The sequence below is a fragment of the Zingiber officinale genome, chromosome 1B (assembly GCF_018446385.1).
Source record: "Zingiber officinale cultivar Zhangliang chromosome 1B, Zo_v1.1, whole genome shotgun sequence".
NCBI classification, from domain to species: domain Eukaryota; kingdom Viridiplantae; phylum Streptophyta; class Magnoliopsida; order Zingiberales; family Zingiberaceae; genus Zingiber; species Zingiber officinale.
Window position 1 is genome coordinate 160858609 of NC_055986.1, and position 10598 is coordinate 160869206.

The following is a 10598-nucleotide window of genomic DNA, read 5'->3' on the forward strand; positions in this document are numbered from 1 at the left end:
TATTATAAGATGCTCTTCTAATTCCCATATGGATCATATTGTTAAAATTTATCAAATGAACTTATATTAAAATACTCATAATCCAATTGGCTTTGTTTTACACATCATTGCCCAAGCCATTAGTCAACTAAGCAGTGCTTTATTGGATAGTTGATTGTGACTCTAAATACTGCAGTTGATTGGATAGATCAGTCTGACTCAAAGTTACTAGATTATGAGTTAGTTGTTTGGTGGTTCTTGTAGATGAACATGATTGTTTGGTGCTTTATTGATCTTCTATTACGTCTTGCCACTCCCACACAAGCCACATTTGATATTTTAAACTCATAGGTCTTCCTTTACGAGCCCAACAAGCCACACATGATTTGAATTTTTCTTCTTCACATATCTGCCTCATCAACTAATAACTGCAATATCAAAAGTTTATCACAATAAATCATACTAACCTTTGATTTAAGAATAATAAACCTCTAAAATAAAATTTCATATTTATCACAATTTTCACTAGTCAATGCCCTAACATGTCAAATGCGTTTCGGGTCAACAAAACATCCATTTTGATCCGTGACGAGATTTCAGAATCTCTCTTTGTCTGAAGCAGGCTCTATCAATGCGTGACAACATTTAAGTAGAAGGGATAGACTCAGCCAGCAAACGAAATCCTGGAAATAAACACGGAATATGTTGGATCAGTGGAAGCCTTTTATATATTAGTCGATAAATTAAACTATGACTCACTTAATTAGCAACTCTGTCGAGGAGGAAAAATGTGGTGGGCATTGACATGGACAATTGCCTCCGCCACAAGCAACTACGAGGCCTCACCAAACAAAGAAGAATAAGAAACATTTGGTTTTATATATAAAATAATAAAAAAAACCTTGTCCAATCTGCTTCCGGTGCCAGAGAATTACGTTCCATGGCGATTAGTTCGATCCTGCCTGTACAGAAGTGTGTACATCAAATAACCATTTGTTTTAAAATATATATATATATATATAAGTAGATCTTTGATTTACACATGACACTGTCTGAATGAGTTTAGACAGTAGCAATACAGACTAATACAGATGGGATCGAACTTACCTTCTATGTCCTGCATCTTTGTCAAAAGATTTGCTCACCATCAATCAGTGCTTATTTTCTAATAATTGTTTTGAACTTTTTTATTTTTTATTATATATTTTTGGAAAAAAGATAAGGGTTTGGAATTCTGAGTCCACTTGTTAGCTTATCTACCATCTGCCTGCAGCCATTCACTCCAGGAAGCTTCTCTTTTAGCTTTCAGTTTATAATTAATCTCTGTTTTTTCTGGAGGTGCCATTGAGGAATAATTAACTAGGCAGAAAAGTAACAAAGACACCCTTCAGCACCAAGTATATGGCTCTTGCCGATATTAATCCTAAAGATGATCAATTTAATTTTATAATACTTTTTTTATCAATCAAGATAAATCAAAAAATACTTATAGCGAATAGTTCATCAATCTAGTGTTCTTAGGTCAACTAATTATTAATAAAAATTCATCCGTTAATTTATTAAAACTGAGACTCAATTCTTAAATATCTGATATTAATTCTAAACCCTACTGTACCATTGCTCCGAGGGCAAACCTAAAATGTCTCTTTATACTTTACCTTGAGTAGCTTTAATCAAAATTGTTTCACTTTGAAATAATTTTAATTAAAATTATACTATTTTAAAACAGTTTTAATTAAAATTACATCACAAAATTGCACCATTTTAGAATAATTTTTGACAGTTATTTCAAAGTAGACCATAAAGTTCTCTAAAGTGCCTCCATGATTATGATGCAGTAGTAGTATTGAGTAATAAAAGGATTAAGAAAACGAATATCTTAAAGTTGGCTTCCAAATGTACATATAAGTTGCGTTTTAAAATTTTTCTGTAAATGAATCAAAGATAAAAAAAGAAATTATGAGCGTTATTTTCTGTGGATGATTAGGATGCCCTTTGATTTTCTCTGATTTGATTGCATCACCTGGTCTAATAAAAAAGAATTGATTGCTTCATAAAATTGAGATTAAGAAAGTTGACAAAGAAGGCTCGGAATTATTGAATTTCTTTAAATATTACTTATCGTGAAAAATCTTCTTAATTAAATAAATTTCTACTTTAAAACTCTGATAATGATAAATCCTCATTTAAGCCTGATTATTTTGCATAGATAGAGATCACGTTCGATCATAATTATTCGATACGGATCTCATCGTAATGGATCGAATCCCGTATTTACGATAATTTAGATCCAATTCTATGCCACGTTCATCTAGACGTTGAACTAAACAATGAAACGAAGCATTAATGAGTTTTGTTTTTTGAGCCCTCAAATTAACTATATTTTTTAAGGGAACACACTCACATGGCTTGCATCGAAGAAAAGAAAAGTTTTATTAATATTTTGATTTTTAATATTGTTAAATTTGTATGGGCCAAAAAAATAAAAAAAATAAATTAAAGAGCTATGCTGAAAAAAATATTGTAATAATATTTATGTTAACAATATGATATTCATGTTAGAGTAATCTTGATTTATAGGAGTATCAAAGATAGATATTTTGAGATAAAAAATGTGATGTCTTTTTTTAAAATATCTTTTTAAGATGCGATAGATTCTGAGATGTATTTTAATTTTTTTTTTGTATATTTTAGGAACATATTTTATTTTTTTAATGATGTAATGAGGAGGAATGGAGATCCCATCCTCAATACTCGGGATGGGAAAAATAGAAAGTAATTAATAAACTAATGAGACAAAAGGAGCGAGTCACGTCCTTGATAAACTAATGGACTGAATAGTAATTAGAAATTAATTGATTGATTACGCTATTGATTTCAAATGGCTAGCCTCTTGTTTGAGTACTTGTGAGAATGAGGCACGATGACTTCTTGTTTACAATTCATGCCAAATTTCTTTTTTTCTTCTTTTTTTTTGTGTGGTCCTAGGAATTGTATTATTTCTTTTTTTGTGGTCCTATTATATTTGGTGTGATGTGTGTTTGTGTGTTCATTGGTTAAGGTTGAATTGGTGGAATGGAATGCATAACTTTATTTAACATTTCTAATGCATTGAAAAAGTTGAGATGAAAATTTTCTTATTATTTTATTTCACCATTTTGAATAAAATTTATTGGTGCAATCTACTCATAATCCAGATTAATTAGGTTGATTAAATTTAACTTGACCTAAATTTAAATTTTTGATGTTTGTTCAATATATTAGTTCGTTTAGTGAGACATTAAGTAGGTCAAGATTTATCAGATATTTGACACTCGATCAATATATTAAATTAGTTGAGTGAAAAGTCATATAAGTCAAGATTGATTGAGTACTTGACAAGATATGAAAAGTCCAAGTGGATCGTGGTTACAAAACACTTGGTGATTAAAAGTCTAATAGAGAATTGATAAGTGAAAAATTTATAGTGGATCAAGGTTAACTAGATACTTAATGGTCAGAAGTCCAGTTGAAAGTTGGCATGAGGTGCGAAATCTTGACAGATCAAGGTTGACTGGATGCTAGGTAGTAAGAAAGTCCCGACAGGTGAAGGTTAACCGAATGATAAGCAATAAGACAATCTCAACAGGTTAAGGTTGACCGGTTGCTAGGCAACAAGAAGTCTCGACAAGTCAAGATTGACTAAATGTTGAGCCAAGAAAGTCTTGATAGGTTAAGGTCAATCGGATATTAGATGATACAGATGTATCTATAGGACCAAAAGGAAATTAGGGAAAAGAGGGAGGGCGTTTTGGTTATTCCATTGTTTAGGGCTTTAAAGGCGAGGCACTATTCACAAAATGAGGGGGTCCGGGGTGCTTTCCATCGCCACCAAGGTCGAAGAATCATCGCTACCCATGCCGCCTCCAGCGTCATCCCTTGCGTTCGCTGCCCCTCACAGCGACTGGCTCCCCTCTTCCCTCTCCATGTCGACGACACTGATGCCGCCTCTCCTCTTTTCTCTCCCGTGAGATGTCGTCGCCTCACGCCGAGGAAGACCACCTCACTCTCGCGAACACCACCTCCGACACTGCTCGTCGTCGATGCCTGCCGTCTTCGTGACTAAACAAATCCTCTCCTCTCTTCCCAGCGGTCACCGTTGCATCTAGTGGTCGCCGCTGCATCTAGCGGCCGCCATCACATCCAGTGGCTAAGCGTCGCCCCCCTCTCCCTCTTCACGCTGTCATCCCCCTCTTCCCTCACTTGAGACACACTACAACCTAGGCGCTGTGCACCATTGCTGTCTCATCAGCCGTTGCAGTCTCAACGGCCAGCAACCGCACCGTTCTCTCCCCTTTCTCTCACGCTCATCGCCTTTCCCTCTTTTGGGCAGTGCCGAGGCCAGCCAAGGAGGCATTGCCTCCTCCCCTTACACTGACAACCTCGTCCACTACCCCCATGGTCGAACCTACACCTTCATCGCCGGCTTCGCTGGAACCCCTTCTCTTGTCGCCGCCCCTAGGATAGATCCAATTGCTATTGTTGTAGGACCTACTATCACCGATCTGACCGCGTTCCACTTCCGTTGTGTTCTGACCTTCGTGCTGATTTGGCCTGTGTGTTGTGTTCCGACCTTCGCACTGATTTGACTTGCATGTCGTGTTCTAATCTGCGTGTCGTTGTCATATCCTGGCTCAGGTGCCGTTATTATATCTCAGCCCATGTGCCGCTATTATATTTCGGCCTGCGTGTCATTCCTGTATCCTGGATGCATGTTGTCATCTCCGACTCCATGCTGCCGCCTCTGGATCCATGTCGTATCCGATTTCACGTCATCAACCCTAGATCTAGCTCCGCATTTGATTCACATTCATCTACTCTTCTGGGTCACGACAACTCGATCAATGTCACTACCAACTCACAGGTCTACTAGAGGGCGCCCCCTTGGGTCAGGGTATGTCACTGTACTCACTCTTCATTCATTTCATTATTCTATTAGTTACCCTGTTTCTTATATATTCGTGGGATCCGCCTCGAGCTTCGAGGTGCCAAGGACCGGGGAAACCCGATCGCTGTCTGTAGGCAGTGTTGATCAGAGACCTTCTGATGACTTGGTCAACATAGAAGATAGCTCATCATACCCTCCCCCTTCGAGACATGACGACTTGGTCAACATTCCAGCCACATCATTCCTGTCGTTCCATCTTCTCAACTTTCAGACATCAGACAAGATGAGAATTTAGTCTTGGTAAGACTGGAACATAAGTAATAGTCGATTGATAAGGTGTATTGATCAACCGATGTACTCTAAATTCTGAAATTGGAATTTGAGTATTTTTAGAATTTTACTACCGTAACTATGCTACAATAATTTGCTACATTAATTGTGTTATAGTAATTTGTTACAATACTGTGAATTATAATTTGCTATAGTGAAAGTTGAATGATGAGTTTAATTAGTTGAGTGATGACACTATAGCAGTGAATATAAGCTTTAGTAATTGATTAAAAAAACTCGACTAAATGTAACAGTTGATTAATGGAGTGTATTTATCGATTGATGTCTGTGTTCGAGCGAACAAAATATTCAAAACTTGACTGCGAGATTCGACTGATCAAGTAATAGTCGACTGATGTTGAGATGGATAGAGCCATTGAGCACACAGGTCAAAGTGACGTTTAAATATATAGTATATCAATCAACTGATGGATAAAATTAGTTGATTAGTAGGAGGAAATCAATCATGATATAAAGGTTATAAAAGAAGAGTTTCAAGGAGATTTCGGAGTTAGTTCTTGAGGGTTGGAACTGAAGTGGTGTTGCATTTTCCACCATCAAGAGGCAACGACAAACAAGCATCCAAAGGAAAGTTTTTAAATTGTAAAATGTATTTGCTTTTATTTCTATTTATATCTTATATTTTATCATATTGCTTTATAACTATAGGCTTGAAAGAAACTTCTCTGCTTCTAGAAGATATTCGAGAAGGGTAAGATTTAGGTGGCGTTTGGTACATGGGTATGAGAATAGGAAATTGGATTATTCCCAAACCTTGTATTTGGTTGATGGGAATAGAATCAAGATTTTGGAATGAAATCTAAAATATGGGTATTGATGAAACCCATCTCTTCCCTTGGATTTTAATGGGAATGAGAATGAGAATTAGAATTAAGTTTTGGACGAAAATACCTTTAATATATTTGTTCAATTTTTCTTTCATATCACTTTCTCTCATCATACTTTCTCTCTCCTTATTCTCTCATTACACTTTCTCCCTCACCATACTTTCTTTCTCCTCATTCTCTCTCATCACACTTCCTCTACTATTTCTCTCTCATCACGTATTCTCTTCCATCACTACACTCTCTCTTCATGTTCTCTCATCACACTTTCTCTTTGTTCTCTTTCATTATACTTTCTATCCTATCACACACTCTCTCCTCATTTATTACACTTTCTTTGTCATCATTCGCTCTCATCATACTTTTTCTCTCCTTAATCTCTCCCATCATATTCTCTCTCCTCATTTTCTCTCATCACACTTTTCCTCTCTTCATTCTCTCCCATCACACACTCTCTCCTCATTTTCTCTCATCACACTTTCCCTCTCTTCATTTTTTCCATCATATTTTCTCTCTCATCATATTTTTTTGTCACATTCAACTTTCTATCCCATCTATTTTTTCTTTTATTTTCCTCGAAGGGTAAAAAAAAAATTTATGTTCATTCGGATAGAAAATATTCAACTAACTAAATATTATTTTTAAGAGCGATATATATGCTCATACCCATTCCCATTCTACAATACTATAATTCTCATTCCCATTCTGATTCCTAAGAGAGGACCAAACACCACCTTAGTATCGATATATCACTAGGACTAGGCATTGGAGTAGTTGCCTTGGGAGGCAGCAAACAGAGCCATCCCTAGGATGGCTAAGGTGGGGCCATCGCACTAGGCCCCACCACTGGCGGGGCCCCACCTTTGTCATTGCCAAAGTTGTTGCTAACAATCCCAAGTGCACCCTGAACAATATCGTTTACCCCCTCATCACCATCTTGCCTTCGAGACTGTTGAAAAGCGCAGTAACTACTCTGTGCCTTCCAAGACACTATCCATCCACTCCTTCATGCTCACCAACAAGGTCGCTGCTTCATCTCCTTTCACCCTCGTCGACGGCCTGGAGATGCACTACAACAAAAACTGCAAACGACAACACCCCTACGACAACGGTTTTAAGAGAAAGCGTTGCGTATTTGCTCAAAGACAACGGTTTTTGCCAAAACCGTTGTCTTTGAACTCCCCATTAAATATAAAAGACAACGGTTTTAGCAAAATTGTTGTCATTGAGCGACTTTTTTTTAAAACGACAACACTTTTTACAACGGTTTTATAAACCGTTGTCTTTATCCACGTTTTTAGCGGCTACGACAACAGTTTTCAAAAAACCGTTGTAGTTGAATTTGGTTATTTCCCCCCTTCGCTGTTTTCCTTTCCCTCGCTGTTTTCTTTTCGGCGCCGTGTTTTCGCGTTCCCAAACCTAAGCCATTTATCTTTCCCTCTCCTCATACGACGTTGTGCTCCTTCTCATTTCTTGGTGAGCGGCGGCGTTCTCCAATGGGCTGCCAAAGATCCAGACGCACGGGAGGGAGAAACCGGAGAACGGGATCTGCCATGACGACAGCGCGCCGCTGGTGAAGGCAGCGCGATTTGTGTGGAGTTTCGCAGGGGAGCGACGGAGGAAGCTTCTTCTAGATTGGTTGGTGCTTCGAAGATGATCACTTTAGGTTCCGCTTCCCCGATTCCATGTCAAGATTCTGTTTCCGAGAGATTTTTGCATTTACTCTTGTTTTTTGCTAGGAGAAAAAGAATGATTTTGTCGTTGATCTTCTTTGGTGGTCATAGGTGGGCTTCGAAGATCGTCGTGATCTTCCTCTTCTCCTCTTTCTCACGGGCAGGATCGGCTCTTTTTGTCTGGGAATCTCGTCGAATCCCGAAATAAAAAATATCTTTTTTTGGTGAGATCCCGAACCTCTTCTTCTATTGTATTTCATTTGTTCTTTTCTCGCTGGCTATCGCTTTGAATTGCGGTGAGTTCTTGATCTTTTCCGGGTGATTTATGGAGTTCCAGAATTAGATTTTAATGCTAAATGCTGAAAGTCTTTAGCTTTTGTCTTCTTTTCTTGTGACAAATCTGGCGAACTTAGTTTTGCGTTCTCTGTGATTAACTTAAGATTCATCATATATACAAGGCTTAACAAATTTGGTTTGTTGCTTGGTCTTCAGATCTTCCACCTGATTTATAGAAGTAAAGCAATTATACACCATGAAAGCACTCATCCTTGTTGGGGGATTTGGCACTCGCCTCCATCCTTTGACACTAAGTTTCCCAAAGCCATTGGTTGATTTCGCCAACAAACCAATCGTACTTCATCAGGTATGTGCATTTTGTCCCTATACCATATTGTTGGTACATACATGAATGTAGATATGAAATATCGTGTTGTGAAGTTTGGTGATACAAAAAATATGTTTTACTGATTTCCCTTGTAAGTTCTCAAAGGAAGTAACCAGATACAAAAGGGTAGATAGAGGATGCCATGATGAGTTTTCAAAATCTACAACTATTTTACTTCTGGTTGAATTCAGTTTTCCTTTAAATTGTTTTGCTGTCGTTCTGTTGTCTAGTTTTGGGGTTTCAGTTCTGCTTTTTGGTTAATTTTGTAATTCCATAAGTAACTATTTCATCTTCATCTGAGGGAGGAAGTTATTTGAAGTTTGATCTATTAACACCTCACCTCTTTGGATAAGGTACACATGCACATCAAGTGTTTGATGTAATTCCTCATAGATCCTAATATGCCATCTGAATGATACAAGGTATTTGTGAATGACCAATTCCTCAACTGGGATCCCGAGCATCGAATCAAAGTTCAAATTGTCTCTGCAAGGGCCTATCATTCCCTGTTCATGCACAACATGTAAGTGAAAAATACTACTAATAAGAATGCTACAGATGCTCTTCAACTCTACAGTTCGACAGTTATCCAGATAAGTCATCTTTGCGTTGGTTCTGTTGATCTCTAGTAGTGAATCATAGTTGTGTTAGTAGCATATGTATATACTATTAGTAGATAACTATCTCCTCTTTTCTCCTTATCTAATGAAAACATGTAAACTAGAAGAAGAAAAACTCTCTTTTGCATGAAATAATTGGAAGGATCGCAGGTGCATCCGTCCTACGCCAGAAGAATTAGAGGATTTCAATACTCCGGACTTCACAATTTACAATGCTGGCTAGTTTCCATGTAATCGATACACACACTACATGACTTCAGGGTGGCAGTTCGGTCGGGAGGCATGCCGTCTACTCATTCCTCTGTCAGAAGCGTTTCTTTTTTTTTTAGGTCGTCGCTTCTCTATTTTCCCCTTATTTTGCAATTTGTGAGGTTGAACTATGGAATTTTAATCAATTATGCTTGGATTTTTCTAGGTCGTTACTGCTGTGGCTACTTTGCTTGGGCTGGAGAGGTAGGCATGTAAAATTGTTTGATGAAATTCCCCAGTGTGTAGTTATTGTTATTCCCTTCAAGGTCTTGTAATTGAAGTGTACTAACTTAACTGTGTAGGGGATTCTCTGACTCCATCTTTGGCATCTCTGTTGTATTTGCTACTCTAGTTATTGTACGATGCTCAGGTAAACTAGTTTTCTTTTTTGGTTTATGTTCTATAGTCCTTGTGTATGCCATGATGGTAATTTGCAATTAGACTCTATTCATGTGAGTTGACTTTGTATGAATCTGGAAAATGTTTTTTCTTGGGAACTGTGTTAGCCATATTTATCATCGAGAAATATAGTTGAATACTGTTGCCTGAGAGTTAGAATTGGTTTGAGTGAAGCAACTGATAATCCTACAAACTTCTAATGGTTTAGTCTGTCATTGCCATGGGCTAGAACAATTTAATTAGTTTGTTTGCCATATCCATCTCCTACGCTTCTAGAAGAAAGCTTGTATGATGAACACAATTTATAGTAGAGCTTGTGAAAACAATGAGTTTAAAGTCGTTTCTTTCTCAACCGACTCGTAGACAAAGAAAATTGGTCTTGTTTGGTTAGTGAAAGTTGTCAGATCGTTGTCGGAAGAACTGGCATGAACACTCTTACTAACCAGACTGGCGAAGTTACAAGGTGATCTTACACTTCTATTCCATCTTGTTGTTGATGATAAATGTTAAAGTGCTCTAATTTTGAGAAAAATTTATGCTTGACTTGGACTTCTTTATTTCTTCTTCTAACTCTTGACATTTTGTATGGCCAATAAGTCATTTGCAAGGGATGTTCAATCGAACTATCAGATTATTAGAAGCATGTATCGAGCCAATGTAAGTCCATTTGCATGTCTAAATATCATTTTATTTCTCATTCAGCCACAATATTTTATTATCATTTTTTTGATGCCAGATATGTATTTGACGGTCAATCTCCAGAGCTGAAGAAACAATAACTTGCCAAAAAGCTAGTCTTTAGATTTTTGTCATTGTTCCCCTCCTTTTTTTTTTTTGCAAGATAATGATAATCTTTAAGCTTATTTTATTCTTTAGATATTCAAAGAGGGAAGATGCAACTAACGATCTTAA

At 37.3% G+C, this 10598-nt stretch overlaps 1 long non-coding RNA gene across 1 annotated transcript; it reads left to right on the forward strand.

Moving 5' to 3' along the window:
* The first annotated feature begins 8758 nt into the window (after nt 1-8758).
* On the forward strand, nt 8759-9210 carry LOC122015637. The gene is made up of 3 exons (XR_006120942.1): nt 8759-8771; nt 8841-8941; nt 9189-9210. It is a non-coding gene; the product is annotated as an uncharacterized LOC122015637 (long non-coding RNA).
* Nucleotides 9211-10598: the final 1388 nt, after the last annotated feature.